General features: G+C 38.2%; 1 protein-coding gene across 3 annotated transcripts in view; it reads left to right on the plus strand.

Moving 5' to 3' along the window:
- Nucleotides 1-20,085, plus strand: part of LOC103786269 (uncharacterized) — a 67,417-nt gene that overhangs the window by 29,984 nt on the left and 17,348 nt on the right. For all 3 annotated transcript variants that reach the window (XR_004666830.3, XR_004666833.3, XR_004666835.3), the window contains exon 5: nucleotides 18,516-18,705. The gene's annotated coding sequence lies outside the window, so the exon portion shown is untranslated. The remainder of the gene's footprint in view (nucleotides 1-18,515; nucleotides 18,706-20,085) is intronic.

A 20,085-nucleotide genomic window follows, 5' to 3' on the forward strand; every position in this document is an offset into this window, starting at 1 on the left:
CTTTGGATCTCTACCCAGAAGTGGGATTGCTGGGCCCCATGGTAGTTCTATTTTTAGTTTTCTGAGAAACTTCCATGTTGTTTTCCATCACAGCTGTGCTAATTTACCTTCCTACCAACAGTGCACAAGGGTTCCCTTTTCTCCACAGCCATGCTAACACTTGTCTTCCATCTTTTTTTATAATAGCCATTTTAACAGGTATGAAAGAAAGGGGCCCCTTTGTTCTTTCCGAACGTTTTTCATGTGCTCTGTCCCCAGCCCCTGGCTGGCTGGATGCCGGGATCAGGGCGTGTGAATGCCCTTCCACAGCTTCCCAGGAGTGCTGGGCTCAGGGTGGAAAGAGCTGAGTTTGAGGCCCGGTCCCTTACTAACGAACAATAATTAATATAACCTCTCTGGCTTTAGGGAGTCTAGGGGACATGTGGTCATTAAAGATTGGGTGAAATTAACATGTGAAATGATGTAACAATGTAGGACTTTAAATAGTGAAAGCGGAATTTCACCAGAAATTACTTTGATGGCCACAACTAGATGTTAAAATGAAAACTGACGCATACTTATGACAGAACATGAGCCACATTATTTTATTTCTGCATTTCTGCACTCTCTCCTTACTTTGGTAAATCATTTTGAAACAAGCACCCCCCACCCTGCAGCTCTTCCATTCATGAATGATGCAATATTGAGCTGTGATATTTTCAGAAGTGTTTGCTAAGCATTGGCAGCTTAACTAAAAGCATCCTCTCTATTTTGCTCTTGCTGTTGCATATGGGATCACTGCTCTCACCTGTTAACCCCCAGCAGAAAATCTGCCTGCTGAACAATAGCTTGCAAACGCAGCGTGGCACTCGGTGCCGGCATAAAGGAGTCAGCGAGCAGGGCGTTGGGTCAGCTTGCTGTTGGGGGCAGGCTGTTTTTGTTGGCATATCCCTTTTGTGAAGGATGTAGTCCTTGTTCTACCATCTGTACCAGGCTGCACACCATCTATTTATTTGCTATCCTTGAACTAACGGGGTATTTTCCCCCAGCCATAAATGGGTTGGTGTGAGAGAAGCTTCTCCTGCTGAGGGACTCACTTCTGCACCGCATCCTCTTTGTTAATCTTCTGCAAAATAAGGCAGTTTTCTGTTGAAGAGAAAGCAATCATCAATTTTTCATAAGAGCAGCAAAGTTGTGAATATCAGAGGACCTCTTGAATAAAGAGCTTAGAGGTTCCAGTGAGAGACGAATAACAAAGCCCTGGGGGGAAGAAAAAAGTATATCCTTTTTTATACTATTTATCATCAACTCCCCCCTCCACGCCCCTGCACCCCCATCATCCGCAGTTAGGAAGGAAGAAGCCATTTATGCAAGCTAACAGTCCTTCAAACCTCATGAACCTTAATTTTAATCCTTATCAGTGCCTTTTTAAATGAATAATACAGTGACCTTCAGCTTTGTCCTATATTATGTGAGGTTGATTCGTAAAGACTGCTTTAGTTTTTTAAATTAAGGCAGAAGCTATATGTATTCTACTCAATTCTAGCATTAGTGCTGTCCCAAGAGTGGCATTTATGTTCTTTTGCTTCTTCGGTATAAATAAATATCAAAGTAGGAAGACCAGTGTGAATTCTACAAGGAATAATAAACTAAAATAATATGGCATTGATTTTGTTCAGGATGTCTAAGTGTGTTTTTATGATTGTGTATTTTTATAGCTTTTTCACACACATGACATGAATTCTGGGCAATTAAAAAGGACATGAATTTCAAGGCATTTAGGAAGAGAATGTTTTCTAATAGCTGTGTCTTTTACCAAGTTGTGGTTTTTGAGAAAAGCATTGTCGATTTCAGACCTCCACCTTCAGAAACTGGCCAGTTATTGCCATTTTGTATTGTTTTACAATATTATTGCCATGAGACCACATTAGAGAACTTTGTTTTGGCTGCTAAAGTGCAATATGTGGATATAACAATCTAATAAAGAAGCAGAGAAAGATTCCTTTACACTGCATGTGTATTATCGTTTTGAGTTTCTTCTGACCAAGGGTTCTTAGACTGTAGCTTTGAGTCTTATTAGTGAGGTCTCAACCCTTCCTACTGTTGAGGGAGGCATGGGCCCCAGGAGCCTGTGAGCCTTGGACAGTCACAGAGGCAATTCATTTACAAATGGGAGGGGAGCCCAACGTGGATGGCTTTCCACATGATGAATTTATGACAACTCATGTTCTCACAAATTTCAGTAAACTAACAGTAACAGATCCTATGCTGCTGGGCTAACTTCTCTATCCCCTTCTCTCAGTCCTTCTTAGATCATTAGTGTTATTTTTTTATCAACTTTTTGTTGCATTATATAAATTACTCAAGTAATACATAAATATCAGCACCTTGAAAAAATTAAAACATTACAGATAAGTTAAAAATCACCTTGGACCTCTACCGCCATACAAGTTCCTATTCCCCCTCCTCTCCTCAATACCCTCCACCTTCCCAGTAACAATTACCAGTTTAGTCTGAATCCTCTGAAATATTTTTTATATATTTAAGCACAGTGCTGTGAATCTATAGCACTAAGCAACTAGATAGCATTGTTTTTAAAAGGCTTTTTCCCCTATATAGGCATAACATTGAATGTGTCTGCAGCTGGCTTTTTACTAATATTTCTTTAAGATCTTTCCATGTTAATTCACACAGATCTACCTCATTGTTTCATAATATTTCATGTTGTGCCTATGCTGTAATTTATGTAGCTTTTCTCCTATTCAGGGGCATTTGTGTTCCAATTTTTCTCTATTAAAAATGCCACTGTGGTGCGTGACTTCTTATGCACATGAGTGCCTCTCTAGGTTTATACCTACAGATGGAATTTCTGGGTTACAGAATGTGCACATTTTAGATAGGGTCAAATCGCTCTCCAAAATGGAGATAATGTACATTTCTCTTATTACTAATGAGATCGAACCACTTGTCATATGTTTATTGGCTATTGGTATTTCCTCCCTATTATTTGCTTATTCAAACATTTTGACCATTTTTCTATTGGGTTATTAATTTGTCTAATTAATTTGTAGGAGTTATGTGTGTATGCATGTGTATATATACATACACACATATATATATACACATATACACACTGTATTGTGATCCTGTATCTGTTACATATGTCAGTCTCCCAGACTTTGGCCTGTCTTTTCAATTTGTTTATGGTGTCTTTTGTCACCATTGTTTTTGACCTAGATTTATATTTTTCAATCTTATTCTTTTTTTCTCCGAATTTCCTTGTAAATATGCTGTAATTATCATTGTAAACTTATTATACATTGGTTATTAGAGAAATAACCAGATTCATTTGAGGTTTGAAGCTGAGACTCTGTGCTGACTCCTTGCTGTCCATCCCTCAGTTGTAGGGGAGCCTCATGTGGGGAGGGTGTGGTCATAGCTACTGAAATCCATTTCCAGCAAACTAGGATGATAAAGCAGCTTTGGTGTGAATCTTTTCTTTCACAAATTTATGTGGATTGAAGGTTTGAAGTTTGAGGCAACATATATGTGGAGAGGGTGAGCGCATTCATTATATGTGGGAGGGTTTTTTCGTTTTTATTTTTTGGGTTTTTTTTTTTTTTCTGGTGTAATTGGGAAGGAAAAGAAACAGCTCAGCACTTTCCCTGCCATCTACTTTTCAGAAACTATGGACCCACAACTCCCAAGGCTGTATTCTAGGTTTTATTGTATACTTCAAATTGGGATATATCTCAAAACAGTTGCATTTAATTGGGAGATTATTAAAAAGCATGAGCAAATTCAGAGTTTCTTGCCCAGAAAATGCTGCCAATGTCCAACCTAAATGAGGACATTCTTCCCTTCCTGTTTCACAGTCCTGCCAGGAGCCATGTGAAGAAGGCAAGCCAGTACAGATGATGGGTACACCGGGGCTCAGACTTCACCACTACGCAATATACACACATAAGCAATCTGCACTTGCACCCCCTAAATATACACTTATAAAATAAATAAGAACAAATTTTGATAAAGGTAAACCAGGTCAGGGCTTTTACCAGACTGCTCTTCCCCAAACTTCAGTTATTTGCAAACCATCTTGACAAATGTTGCCATAACAACTTTCCTCCTATTAATATTCTTAATATTCTTCTAATATTAATATCCTCCTAAGAATATGCTTAATATTCTCCTTAAACTACCTACTTATTGTTTGTAAATTTATTTAAAAGGATAAATTTAACCTTTGTCACTGGCCACAGATGGAAAACCAGTTTCACTTTTCATATATAAAATAGACAGTAACCATGAAAACAAACACAAATACAACAATCAAATATTAGTGAAATACTCTGAGCCGGAGGTCTGAGAATGAAATCTTTTAACAAGAGTTCTTGTTTAAAAGGCTACCAAACCAACATTTTTCTCCTTGACATAAATAGGATTGAAAGAGAATTGAAAAAGGAACAACTTTTCCCATGAGACTCGGGGTCATACTGATTAAAATCTTGCATCAACTTAGAATGAATCAATCATACAGAATTTTGGGTGTCTGCATGTTCTTGTTGGTGTGAGGTCATCATCTGTGTATCCAGGGCACATACTTTGCCCGACTACCTTGTCCCCACACCATTTGGCTTCACACATAAGCATTGTTCCGTCAGAGTCAAAGAGCAATAAGGCTCTTTGTCACCATGAGAGACAGAGAGAGACAGGGCGAGGTGGGGGGCAGGAGGGAGAGAGCACAATAAATTCAGTCAAATTGAAGCTTATATTGGGAAGAAAACAGCCGGCTACTAGCTGTAATATAGACGTTCATGGCCATATGTAAAGTGCAGCCATGTTACTCAAGGATCCATTTAATTTGTTCTGGGCTCTGATGTCACCGTGCACCCACTGAGGTTTTTTAAACACATTGAAATCATACATATAGTTAAAAACAATCAAGTAATACCAATAGGGTTATTAAATGATTCCCTATTAAATTTATTTCCTACCCCATCTTTTTTCTTCTCTCATCGTACTTCCAAAGGCAGTTTTAACCCATTCTATTGATAGGGCTTCTGGTGGTTAGCTCCACATTTAAAAATAATATGCTTACACCTTTATTTAGTAGTTTGCCACCTTAAACCAATATCTATCAAATTTTTGCTATGTCAGATGAGAATTTAATTAATATTATTATCCTAACCTTTTCCTCTAACTTCATTATGTTTTGACCGTTGAGAAGGCTCTTGTCAGTCTGATTCTTAGTTCTTTATAGGTGATCTGTTTACTCCCGTGGAAATTTTCAGGATTTTTATTTTTGTGGTTCTGAAATTTCACAATAATACATAAGATTTTATGCCCAAGTATTTTGGATTTCTAAAAAGATGCCAACTCAGTTATTTTCTGTAGTTTCTTAGTATTTCATATATTTTGATACTGTTGTAAATGGTATCTTTTTTCAAATATCATTTTCTGATTATTCATTTTAGCATATAGAAATGCAACTCACCTTTGTAGAACAATCTTGTATTCTACACCTTGATCAACTCACTTATTACAGCATTTTTGTACACTTCATTGGATTTTCTAGTTGACAATCATGTCATATGTAAATAAACAAAACTTTACTTCTTCTTTTACAATCTTGTCTTTTATTTATTTTACTTAACTTATTCCACTGGCTAGGAATTCTGGTGCAATATTGAATAGAAGTGGTGAGAGCAGACATCCTTGTCTTATTTCTGTCTTAATCTAGGGAGGGAAATTCAGGTTTAAGTAATAAATATTCAGTCTTGAATATTACACCATTAAGTGTGATATTAGCTGTATGGTTTTTTGTATATGCCCTTTATAATATTGAGGATGTTCCCTTTAATTCCTACTTTATTGAGAGCCTTTCCAGGAAGATATGTTAGATTTTTTCTGATGCCTTTTCTGCATCTATTAAGATGATCATATGGTTTTTCTTTATAGTTTAGCAATATAGTGGATTATATTGATCATTGATTGATTTTTGAGTGTTAAACCTATTTTGCATTCCTGAGATAAACTCTGCTTTACCATGATATATTATTCTTTTTGGCGTATTGCTGGATTCAATTTGCTAAAATTTTGTTTAGAATTTTTCTAGGTTCATGAGGATATTGGTCTGTCTTCTTTGCTTGTAATGTCTTTGTCCAGTTTTAGTATTAAGGCATTGCTGACCTCATAGAATAAATTGGAAAATATTTCTTCCTTTCCAATTTCGTGGAAGAGTTGTGTAGAATTGGTATTATTTCTTCTTTAATACTTGGTATAATTCACCTCTGAAGCCATTTGGCCCGGAGTTTTCTTTGTGGAAAGAGTTTTTTTTTTAATTACAAATTCAATTTCTTTTATAGATAAAGGGCTACAAGGTTATCTAATTCTTCTTCAGTAAGCTTTGGTAATTTATGTCTTTCAAGGAATTTGTTCATTTGAGTTGTTGAATTTGTCGGCGTAAAGTTCTTCACAACATCCTCGTTTTTATATTTTCGGCATCTGGGGACTGAACAGTGATGCCACTTCTCTCAATTCTGCTGTCAGCAATTTCTGTCTTCCTTTTTTTCCTAATAAGTCTGGCTAAAGGTTTATCAGTTTTATTGATCTTCTCAAAGAACCAGCTTTTTGTTTCATTAACTTTTTTCTATTGTTTTTCATTTTTCTATGTCATTGTTTTCTGTTCCTATCTTTGTTATTTCCTTCTACTTAAAGTTTGATTTTTTTTTTTTTTAGTTTTTTAAGGGAAAAACTAATACTTTTTTTCTTTTCTAATATAAGCTGGTCCTATAAAATTTTCCCTAAAAACTGTTTTAATGGCATCCTCCAAATTCTGATATATTGTATTTTAATTTTCATTCAATTAAAAATACTTTCTAAATTCCCTTTTGAATTCATCTTTGACCCATGAGTTATCTAAAAGTATGTTGTTTTGTTTCCAAATATTTGAAGATTTCCTGGAGATCTTTCTGTTGCCATTTTTTAATTTAATTCCACTGTGGTCAGATAATGTACTTTGTGTGACTTTAATTATTTTCAGTTTAATAAGACTTATGGACCACTGTATGATCTATTGTTATAGATGTCCATGTGTTATTGAAAAGAATGTGTATTCTGCTGTTTTGGGAGTGAAATGTTCTATAAATGTTCATTTTAAAAGTTACTTGATAATGTTGGTCAGATCTTCTATTTTCTTATTGATTTTCATTCTGTTTGTTCTATATATTATTGAGACAGAAGCATTAAAATATCTGACTATATTTTTGGATTTGCATGTTTCTTCTCGCAGTTATACCAGTTTCTATTTCGTGTCTACTGAAGCTTTGTTAGTAGGTGCATAGACATGATTTGTGATTATTTATGTCTTTTTGATGAAATGACTCCTTATCATTATGAAATGACATTTTTCATCCCAGATAATACTCTTTGATCTGAAACATCTTTTGCTTGATATTACTGTAGCTTTCCTTGATTGGTGTCAGGCATGGTATTTTTTTTGTCCTTTTACTTTTAACCTGTTTGTGCCATCACACTTGAAATGTGTTTCGTGTAGGCAACGTGTGGTTGGGTCTTCTTTTTTAATCTAATTTGACAATCTCTTCTTTTTAATTGGGGCATTTAGACCATTTATATTTAATGTGATATGTGATGTGATTAGGTTTATATGCTAATTTTGTGGGAGGGTTTTGTCCCATCTCTTCTTCGTTTTTTTTTTCTCTTTTCCTGCCTGATTTTAGATTAAATGAATAATTTTTACAATTTCTTTTTGTGTCCTTTGTTGGCTTATAAGTTATAATTTTTGTTTTGTTATTTTAATTGTTACTTTAGGACTTATAGTACATATATTTAGTTTATCACAGTTTACCTTCAAGTGATTTTATGCTCACATATAGTGTAATAATCTTGGAATAGTATATTTTGATTTTTCCCCTCCCAATATTTTTTGAAATTATTGGAAAACATTTAACCTCTACAGATTTTATAAACTCTACATTAGGTTATTATTTTTATTTAAATAGTTAATTGTGTTTTAAGGAGATTTTTAAGTTAGAAGTAAAACATGCACACACATATGTATATATATATGTATATGTGTATACATACACTTAAGTACACACACACCCATTTCCAATACTCTTCATCCTTTGTAGAGATTCCTGTTACCATCTGGTGTTATTTTCATAACCCTTAAAGGACTTTTTTTTAATTTTGTGGTGAAATCTGCCAGTGATGAATTCTTTTAAGTTTTGTGTGTCTGAAAAAGTCTTTGTTTCCTCTTCACTTTTAAAAGCTATTTTACTAAATATAAAATTCTAGTTTGACGGGTTTTTTCCTTTTAGTACTTTAAAAATGTTGCATCATTATCTTCTCACATGCATTATTTCTGTCTAGAAATATATTATACAATAATCCCTGCCTTGATTCTCTCCATATAACGTGCCTTCTTATCTGAAGCTGCTTTTAAGATTTTCTGTTCGTCACTTCTTTTGAGAAAGTTGATTATGATGTACCTTGCTGTAATTTTCTTCATATTTCTTTCGCTTGGGGTTTATTGAATTTCATGGATCTCTGGTTTTATTTTTTCTATCACATTTGGACATTTTATATCCATTATATCTTCTAATTTTTTTCTATGCTGTTCTCTTTTTATTTCAGGGACTCCAGTTTCTTAAGTACAGGCTACTTGAAGTTAGCCCACAACTCACTGATGCTCTACTCATTTTATAAATTATCTTTTCTTTTGTCTTCCATTTTTAATATTTTTGTAGCTATGTCTTCAAGTTCACTAATCTTTTCTTCTGCAGTCTCTAATTTGCCATTATTCCCATCCAATGTAATTCTTATCTTAGACATTGTTTTTTATCTGTAGAAATTTGATTTTGGCCTTTAAAAAATATCTTCCATGTATCTACTTAACTTTTTAAGCATTTGAAATGCAGTTATAGTAACCGCTAATTCTGTGTTAATTTGGGGTCTATTTTGATTGATTGATTTGATATTCTCTTATGGTCCTATTTTCCTGCTTTTTGTGTGCTGGTTAATTGTTGACTGGGTACCAGATATTGTATATTTTACTGTATTGGTACTGGACATTTTTTTTATTCCTATCAATATTCTTAAGCTTTAATCTGAGACACAGTTTCATTGCTTAGAAGCAGTTTTATCCTTTGTCCTCACTTTTAAGGTTTGTTAGGTGATACCAAAGCAGTGCTTGGTTTAGGTGTTGCTATTCCCTACAATAGAGGCAAACTGCTCTATATGTCAGAGAATCTTAAGGTTTCCCAGTCTGACTAGCAGGAATAGACTCTATTTCCTGGTCTGTGTAAGTAGCAGGCTCTGTTCTTCAATCTTTTTGTGTGGATTTCCACCTAACCTTAGGTAGTTTCCTCACATGCATACACTTCTCAGCAGTCAGCTGAATACTCAAGAAGGACTATCCTTATTTTTTTTAATTTTTATTTATTTATTTATTTATTTATTTTGAGATGGAGTCTCACTCTGTCACCCAGGCTGGAGTGCAGTGGTATGATCTCAACTCACTGCAACCTCCTCCTCCCAGGTTCAAGCAATTCTCCTGCCTCAGCCTCCCAAGTAGCTGGGCTATAGGTGCAAGCCACCATGCCTAGCTAATTTTTGGTATTTTTGAAATAGAGGTTTCTCCATGTTGGCCCAGGCTGATCTTGAACTCCTGACCTCAAGTGATCCACCTGCCTCGGCCTCCCAAAGTGCTGAGATTACAGGTGTGAGCCACCATGCCCAGCCAGAAGGACTATCTTTAGATCTTTGGCATTTTCTCTATGTGAAGCCTTCTCTCCAGTACTCTTCTCTGTAAACTCTAGCTGCCTAGGTGTCCTCAGACTCAGCTTCATCTACTCAACGTGAGGAGCCCACCAGGCTCTGCCTGGATTTGCCCTCTCATGCTGTAGCCTGGAACTTCTCTCCAGGCAGTAAGCTTAAAAATCACTGGGCCTGTCTCAGTTGCTTCCCTTCTCTCAAGGATCACTGATTGTTGGCTGAAGTTCAGTGTCTTGCGTACTATTTAATATATTTTGTACTGGGTTGGGGGGAGTGAGGTTAGGTGGGAGGATAAAGCAAGTTCCTATTACTCCATTTTGGCTAGAAGTGGAAATTTGGGATTTACTCTCATTTTAGTGGGGTTTTAGTTAGGACAAGAAATAATGCATGTGCTCATTCCACCATATTGAGCCAGGAGCACATTGCACATTTTTAAAAAGATCTTGCTGCTTGTGTTATTGGAGCCTCTATAACACTTAGCTCATGGTTTTGTTAATTAATTGTCCAAGTTCATATTCTCTAAATGGACTTGTTGAGAAGTGGAAACTGTGTCTCATTCACTTTGGGATAGTCTCAGTGCTAAATTGGAGCTCCATAAATGCTTGTTGAATGAATTAGTGAATTAATACTGTTGTCTTATTGGTAAAATTGCAAGTTTAAAGAGTCAGGACTGAAGGTAAGAGTGCTTTTTAATTAAAACCTTTGTAGGGAAATGCAATTTACCTTTCAGGACATTATTCTTTTCAGGCTACAGCTTTTTAAAAGCTGTTAACATTAGCACCCGCTTCTGCCTTTGTGGCAGGAAACACTTCTTAAAAATGTTGTCACACATTTTCTGGTAGAATGTGTATGCAACACTTGGGGGAGTTTTATTCTTGGCCATTTATCCTGGTCATTTTCTAATCTGATCTCAATGTAAAAGTTATTGTGGAATAACAGAAAAATACATCTTTCCAATCCATCTAGTCTCTTTTGTGTGTGTTTGTATGAAATACCAATTTACTCTTTTAAAGGATTCTTAAGGTTCCATGTATAATTATAAAGACAAATGGATATATTTTAAGATCAAATTTCCTCAAATTTTTTCCTGTTCTAAAGAGTGTAGAATTGTATTATATATTCACTTAATCTTTCAAAGGTTCAGAAGCTAAGAAATTAGAGCAAGATCATCAAAATATGTCACTTTTTAATTCCTCTGCTTATAAAGGCAACATAGCTTAGTGATTCCAAGTACTGTAGAGCCCGGTGGCCTGTGTACAGCTCCACTTTTTTTTTTTTTTTTTTAATGCAGAGTCTCGCTCTGTCACCCAGGCTGGAGTGCAGAGGTGTAATCTCAACTCACTGCAAGCTCCCCCTCCCCGGTTCAAGCGATTCTCCTGCCTCAGCCTCCTGTGTAGCTGGGATTCAGGCATCTGCCACCACACCTGGCTAATTTTTGTATTTTTACTAGAGACGAGGTTTCACCATATTGGCCAGACTGGTCTCAAACTCCTGACCTTGTGATCCACCCACCTCGGCCTCCCAAAGTGCTGGGATTACAGGCGTGAGCTACCGCACACAGCCACAGCTCCACCTTTTACTAGCTGTGTGGCCTTGGGCAAGTCACTGAATCTCTCCAAGCCTGTTTTCTCACGTGTAAAAGGGTTTAATAATAGTACATTCTAGGGTTGTTAAGAAGATTAAATCGGTTAATGTTTACAAAGTATTTTAAATGGTGCCTGATATACACAGTAAGTGTAATATAAGCATTAGTTTAAGCAAAATAAAATATAGTGAAATTAAAGTAAAAATAAAACTTTATTTTATAAATATTTCTGCATTTTATTCTTGACTTTCCCAAGAAGTAAAAATTACCCTCTTTTATGAAGTTATGTCATACTTTAATAGCTTGCATTTTTGGAAATCAGTTGAATATTGAGGGGACAAAGAACCCTTCTAATTTTCCTTCAACATCTTCTATATAACAGTGATGCCTATCTCTCTATTTATCTCACAGGGTTGTATTTAGCAAGGTTTTGCACTTGGTACCTCTGTTTTTCCTTTAGTCTAAACCTTCGGTTGTCCATGATTCAACTTTAAATTATATCTCTGAACGGCCCCCTCCTCACCACGAAGTTGATTCTAGAGATTTTCCCATCATAATATTTAAGATCTCCTTTTTTTTTTTTTTTTTTTTTTTGAGACAGAGTCTCGCTCTGTCACCCAGGCTGGGCTGCAGCGGTGCGATCTCGGCTCACTGCAACCTCCATCTCCCAGGTTCAAATGATTCTCCTGCCTCAACCTCCCAAGTAGATGGGATTACAGGCACCCACCACCATGCCCAGCTAATTTTTGTATTTTTTTAGTAGAGACGTGATTTGTCCATGTTGGCCAGGCTGGTCACGAACTCCTGAGCTCAGGTGATCCACCTGCCTTGGCCTCCCAAAATGCTGGGATTACAGGCACGAGCCACCATGCCCAGCCCAAGATCTCCTCTTCTCTCTGTTATGTTGCTATTACCCGGGACACTTTAATACCATAAATATGTTTTCTAACCTTACTGAGTTATTTTCTAATTTAACATCCTTATTTTATTTAGTGTTCCAATTATGACCATCTGTGGCTTGCAGAATTTTGTCAACTTGCTAGAGACAGACTTTTGATTTAGCATTCGTTTGCATTTTTATGCTTATCTGTCTTTTTTATTTGTGTTTGCAGAATTTTCAATTTCTCATCAATCTCTCTGGGTCATTATTATTGTCTTAGCATCTCATTGTCCAGATTTTCAAGAAGTTAAGAAAGCTTAGTCAGATGGTTAACTATATTTTGTAAATATATGACTCAGCTAATGGCTCTTTGAAATTTACATGGACTTTTTTTACTTAGTAGTCTTAGTCTGTGTAATGCCATCTTTGAGGGACTTCCATGCACAATCTCATATCATCTCCGTATATTTGTTTCTAGCTGGGTATTTGAGGCTAGATAGACTCACAAGATGTTTACAGAAACAAAGATGAGTCAAAAATCCAAATCTCCTAATTAGTGTAATTTTCAATATAGCCCAGTCCTGTCCAGCATCAGGAGACTTGACAGCCCCCAAACCAAAAGGGCATCTGAAATACATATTGCTCATCCCTCCGCCTGCCTCCCCCATGCCGAGGCAGGAGATGTGGTGAGCGTGTGGATGGCACAGGCTCTGCGGGTGTCTGACTAGAGAGCCTCAGTTACGCGCTCTCCACCTCATCACACAGCAGCCCCGTGTAATAGAAATCGCTTATTATGAGGGTTGGCTAAATAAAGGCACATTGTGACCGGTCACAATTTCTAAATGAATCCTCCTGACTGATCTGGTCCTGACACTTTCAAAGCTGCCGTTATTACTGAACCTGAACGTGTGGAAAGGACAAGTCAAGACAGAATGATAAAATTCTTGAATGCTTTTGCTTAAAATTATTCATTCTCTTGTGTGTGTGTAAATGGGGACACACACGCACACATACACACATTCCATAGACACTCTCGCATACTTAAATGGTTCCCTAGGTGCACTTTTATCATTTTATCTCATCTCACTTTGGTAGTTTCCATTGTAGTCCTTCTGTAGACTAATTGTCTAAATATTTAGAAAAATAAGAGGGTCTTTTATCTGTGTGTAGTCATGGATTTTGCTGCCTCTTAAAGCATTATCTTTTCTAAGTCCTTAAGTGTTAGAAGTGGGAAAACCATCTTTCTTTTAAATTTAGCAAATGGCACTTATGTGCATATGTACTGATGCCATATACACACTTACACTGTAATAGAAACATCGTGGAAAAGCAAACCATAGGCTTTTAGCATAGGCATGAGCTTTTTCCCTCTCATCTCCACCTGGAAAGATGGTTAGGAGAATGAGAGGCCTCTCTGGGTCTGTATTTATAAGCCTTACTGGAAAAAAAAAAGTCAATTATTTTTTAGACTCAGATCACACCATAATAAATGTGAATCTATACAATCGCTCAAGTGCTTTCTAAGCAATGGTTCTATCTATGATCACTCAGACTTCCTTCTTTTATTTAGTAAAAAGGTAACAAATAAGAATGGAGTGCCATTTGCATGTTTCATATTTTTACTAAATATGGAGTCCAGTGGTTGAGTAGGCTCATCCAGTAGCAAAGAGAAGCAAACAAAATTGATTTCCTGTAGCCCACAGTGATTTTCCCTAGATTTAGAGAGCATGTGATTCTAAGATGGGTGTGGGGTAAAACTCTCAAGGCTTTCCTGGCGAGAGACCTAGGCATGCTGGTGGAGAAACCAGACATCATGCTTGGGAAGTTGGGGCCTCTCTCCTCCTTGAATGAGCTCTGTTTTAGGATGTTGTTCATGTGAAAGTATTGCACTTACCTCAGCATAAAATGTCAAGCCATCACATCCTTGGGATAGAAACAATTAAGGAAGGATTTATGTTTGTAAAAACATGTGCCTATTAAGGTAAGTAATTAGGGCACATGAAAGAAAGATAATATGGAGATGTAAAAATTGGGGGTTCTGCAGTCAGACCCCCTGGATTTAAATCCTAGCTCCACTTGCTGAGTGACCTTGGGCTAGTCATTGAACCTCTCTGAGCCTCAGCTTCTTTCCCTGTGAAATGGGGAAACTAATGGGTTTATTGTGAGTATTAAATGAGTTAATACATGCAAAACAATTCACCCATAGTAAGCACGAAATAAATACTAATTATTATCATTGTTATGCACTAAGAAAGGATTTTTGCAACTAAAGTGTCAAAAGAAATGGAGATGCTAAGGAATTATTTGGCCTTAAAAGATGAATTCCAGTACAAAATGAGGCTGTTTAACAACCAGATTCCATATTACAATCAGAAAGTTCCAGCAGAGTACCTCAGGCTTCATCTAGGGAACATGTTTAAAGGTACCAATAATTTTTGGGTTTTTTTTTCCAATTTTAATAAATGAAATTCTCATTCCTTTCTGTCTGACTCTCTGTTAGCGCTATTGCTTTCTCTTACTCTGTAGTCTGTATTTCTCTTCCTAGTTTCTTTTTTTTTTTTAGAACTAGTTGTGAATTCTTTATTCTCTCACATAGACATATGACAGTGGGGGAGGAGGGCATGTGTGTTTCCTAAATGTTAGCAAGAAGTCTGTCTTGCCATCTCCATAGAGCAGAAAATTCAGCAAGTAGAGTCTGTTAATGTCATTCCCCTTCAAATCACATTCAAAAGTGTGCTTAATGCACCGTGTACATTAATCAAACATTTTGATCATGAGTAATGGTGATGCCTTCAGAAGTTTGGGGTGGGGGTGTGGGTTTTGTATATCTTGGAAGGAATCCTAAGTCCTTGGGTGACTTCGAAGCAGTCTGTATGGGTGCTCCTCCCACATCCATTGCATCTTTGTCAGACACATGGCCCCTAGGCTCCACTTTGTCCATAGGCATGGAAAGGTGAAAGTGCCTGGGAATTAATATCTCTGGGGACACTCTGAAGCAATGACTGCTGGTTATGTGGGTATAAATACCCCAGCTCCCTCACCCCTTGGCTAAAGTAATTCCAAGGCATGTACTTTGCAGTTTTCCAGAGTTACCCTGTGAGATTCAACTGCCATCACCCACTGTGGTAGCTGACTTAATAATGCATCCTATGTTGTGTGGCCACCTTCCCTTCCCTGTCTAACTTCTCCCTCACTACCCAGACTCTCTGTGTCTCCCAATACACCACTCACTTGTTCGGGGTCACTTCTGGAGTTTCCAACCCCAGATGATGTGCACACTTTCAGAGGTAGAAGTGAATCTACTAAGCCTAGACTAGGTATCATCAAAACCACTCTGGGCTGCAAACTGGCAGGGTGCAGGCCGCAAATTTGGCAGAGCTCTGCTTTCCCTGGGTTTGGAATTCCACTGACTCAGAGCCTGAATAATCGTGGAGGCAGACCTGTCAAGGTGTTATCTGAAGAGCTGTTGGGGAAGTGGACCAAGACCACAGCAGCCCATTCTCTCACCCCACCTTCTTTCTGCAGAGTGGCCCATTTGTGCTTCAGGAGGAAGAGTGCAGGAGCAGTGGTCAGCATGCTGTGATCGATGCTTTCTGAGCGTGGGTGGGCCTTGACAAATGCTCCTATCCACTTCATTCCCTCTTAATAGACCCATCAGACAAGTGTTTGTTGTTTTCCAGTGCCAACCTGGGTAAACCAGTCATCATGTGCCCCAGTGTGTCAAAGAAAACGCCTGCTTCCCAGAAGGTTTCCCACTAATGGGGAAAAGAAGGTTGATTCACACAGCCTTTTATTGCAAACCAATTCATTCTTTGGCAATCTGAAACCAAAACTGCACATTTAGCCAGGCAGGTCTTTTAAAAGCATGTCCTTTACCATACTGTCCATTGCAGACTCCCATCCATATCTTCTTTCTTGTTTTGTGTTATCATTTTTGTGATGCTTTAATACTCAATACATGAACCGAAGCTACGTGGCTTCTGTATCGCAGTGTATTAGGATTCCAGAAAAACATGCAATCCCTGAGCAGACAATAAATTTGATTTTGCACAAGTGGCATCCTTTATACTTTGCTCATAAGGCGATCTCTCAAGTGTATTTTTTTTTCTGAAACACAACACAAATAGTCTGATGAAGTAAAAATGGGCTGCATGATGGGTTTTGTGCTCAGCAAAAAGAACTTGGACAAAGCAGCCATGCTGATGTTCTTATTTACAAAGGTTGTCGTCTGGGAAATTAATCACTGCTGTTGCTCAGTAATTAGGAAAATTTAGGACCCCTAGTGCTCCAGCATCTTGCATTAAAGGTTGTATGTCATTGGTGTTTTCATGAGAGTTTGCTGGATTTCTGTCATTAATAACAGGCATAAGCCCAGCAAGCAGTAGAATATGCATTGCATTTAATCAATTTGCTATTTGTATTCATTATGCATGTCATCCGTTTTGAGTCATGAAAAATTGAAAGGCCATTACGAATAGAGAGAGCATCATGGATTACAAATGATGTAACAAGAGCATAAGCGCTATTAATTGGTCAATTGTGCTTGTCAGTACATTTAAAGTGATTAAGGCAGAAAGATTAGAAAGGACATGAATGTGCTTGGGAAACAGAAGCATAGCAACACAAGGGCTCTCCCAAGTCCTTTGTGCCCAAATAAATGCAGCAAAATCCAATGGCATTTATTCCAACTAATTCATTAAACAGATATTAGTTGAGCACTTACCATGTGCTGAGTACAAGGATTGTACTGAGTACAGCAGAAAACAAAATAAGTGAAGCCCTTGACCTCAGGGATTTACCTTCCAGAGGGGAGGGGGAAGTATGAAATGAACAAATAGATATACAATATAATATATTGTAGTAGCAGAGACCATGAAGACCACCAGAAGCAGAGAGGAAGCCCTCTTTGGGGAAATGACATTTGAACAGAGGTTTAAATGAAGAAAATAAAAAGACAGGGGGTCCGAGCACAGTCACTCATGCCTGTAGTCCCAGCACTTCGGGAGGCTGAGATGGGAAAATCACTTGAGCCCAGGAGTTTGAGACCTGGGCAGCATGGTGAAACTCATCTCTACAAAAATACAAAAATTAGCCAGGCGTGGTGGTGCACGCCTGTAGTCCCAGCTACTCAGGAGACTGAGGTGGGAGGATCGCTTGAGTCCAGGAAGTCGAGGCTGCAGTGAGTCCAGATCACGCCACTGCACTCCAGCCTAGGTGATAGAGCGAAACCCTGTCTAATAAAAGAAAAATAAAATTAAAAGGCTACATGGATATCTGGGGGAAGAATAGACTCAATATCCCCCACTCCCATTCCAACACTCAAGAAGAAAATAAAATTCTTGCAATTATTTTTTTACTCAAGTGATTTTGTGAGGCTTGACCCAATAATGGAATGGCTTCCCCAAGGCTAGAGAACTCACTCAGCCCGTTTTCCCATTACAGACCTCTTGGGTGATAGCAATTCTGTTAAAGTGGAAATTGATGGCGTCATTTGCCATTTTTACTGTCCCCATACATAGTCCTTACCATGGCATGCAGACCCCTATGCTATCCAGCTCCTGCCTCCCATTTCATACCACTCCTCCTACTCCTGCCAAGTTCTAGCCCCTGGACTTCCTGTTGCTCACATTTCCAGTTCGTTCCTGCCTCTGCACCCATGCATTTGCTGTCTCCTGCCCTCAGAAATCCAGACCTGAGCCCCCAGGCCACATCCTCAGAGACACCCTCCATGACCACCAGGGCTGCACCTGCTCCCTGGCCCCTGTGATTTGATCCCACTACACTCATTACTGCCTGAGTTCTGTGCTATCTGCTTACTCGTTTCTTACCTACCTCCCATGTTTGAATGTAAGTTCCATGAGACTAGGCCCAGGTCACTTGAGTTCACTGCGGTATCCCATCACCTGGAACAGTGCCCGGTACAAAGAGGCTCAGTACGCCCAAATCAAATGAATGAATGAGTGGATCAATCAATCAGCCAACCAGCCAAAAATAAAATGAAAAATTGACAGTTGGGTTTTTGCTTTTGTATTCGGTAACTATTTTAAAATTTTGTATTTAGGTAGCTATTTTTTTAAACCACATGGAAGAAAGGGATGTTTGTTCTGCACAGCATTCTCTGGAGTGATTAGGTAGCATTGGTATTTGTGCTGTTTTGCTTCATGTGTCTACAATCTATTTCCATGCATTTCTAATAACATAATATTCCTTTTCAATATACTGACTTGTTTTTTTTTTCTTTTCTTTTTTGTTTTTACTGGCTAAATGCTATAGCATTGTCTTTGAATATTAGCAAATAATGGAACATGGGCCAAGGGTGAACCATGACGAATTCGTGTTCCAGCAGCCCTGCTTCTTTAGAATTGACAGTCTGGCTTCGTGGTTAATTCACAGCATCTGAGGAATACATCAGAAGAGGGTGATACTGTGGCATGATGGTACCAGGATTCCAAGTTCATTCCAGGTACAGTCAGTGCATCATTCACAGCAGACTTGTGAGTGTCCATCCTGTGCCAGACTCCATCGCAGGTGCTGGGGATACCAGGCAGAGGATGCAGTGTTGCCAGCTATCAGGAAGACCTGATGGTCAACAATCGTGCTTCCAAAGCCACCTGCATATTATACTCCCTTGGGGGTCAGCTGTAATATACCTGTGCCTAGGCCCCATCCTAGGCCAATGGAATCAGAATCTCTGGGCCTAGGGCTGGCACACCCATCTTTTTTAAGCCTCAAGTGCTGTTCATGGGCAGTCAGGGCTGAGACCCCCTGCTGGAGTAGAAGGATGGTGCATAGGTAGCAAAACCACAAAGCAATGGGCAAAGGCCAAGTCGCAGATGGCAGTTGTGTAAGCTGGAAGTGGTGACATTTCTCTTCAGTGCAGCATAACCACAGCTCAGAATGAAATATTTGTATGGATCAGGAGGCCAAGTGACCTGGTATTGAGCAGTAGATAAACGTTGCATCTATTTATCACTACCCCCAAAAAACCTTTTTAAAATGGCAAATACCATTCATTAAATGATTATTTTTCCTGCATGAGGTCAAGCAAATAATCTCAATTTTCTATATACACCCAAAATGGGATGTTGTATACTAAGTCAAATAAAGAATTTTAATAGAGACATAATGTCTTTCCTAACCAGCAGGTATGAGAGAAGGGAAAATAAGAGAATCTGCCTGGTAACCATCAGGGGGAAGGAATTAACATGTTCTCTAAGACTATGTTAGAAGGTCAGAGCCCAGCACAGTGGTACATGCTGTAATCCTAGCACTTTGGGAGGCTGAGGCAGGGGGATCACTTGAGCCCAGGAGATCAAGGCTGCAGTGAGCCATGATCACGCCACGTACTCCAGCCTGAGCAACAGAGCGAGACCCTTTCTGAAAAATAAATAAATAAATAAATAAAAGGTCAGAATTTCATGAAGTGGAATGGTAAAGTTGATGCGAAATTCTCTCCCTCAGATACCCTCTGCCTTTGATGGTGGGCATTAAAATGCTTAGACTGGGGGAAAAAAAAGCAAATCTTTCTGGGTAATTAAGTGAAGTTTATGTTATTCATTTGAAGATCAAGCTTTGCTTCTCCCCCTGAACACAGGTGAAAATAACAGGAAAATGATAGTAACTTTATAAGGGCCAAATTACCACTCACAGTGGTACTTCTGAGTGTGTGTTGGAAAAATACATCTTTTGTCAAGTGATAAACTCTGATTTTTTTTAAAAAAAGCAATGTTCGTGATCTAGTAAGCACTTTACAAAAGCTAACATGCTTTATGAAGGTGTGTACACAGAGTGCCTAACCTCACACTGCAGCCTCACTTACTCTAACACACTCTACGGCCCTCCA

This window comes from Pan paniscus, chromosome 18 (genome assembly GCF_029289425.2).
Source record: "Pan paniscus chromosome 18, NHGRI_mPanPan1-v2.0_pri, whole genome shotgun sequence".
Taxonomy (NCBI): domain Eukaryota; kingdom Metazoa; phylum Chordata; class Mammalia; order Primates; family Hominidae; genus Pan; species Pan paniscus.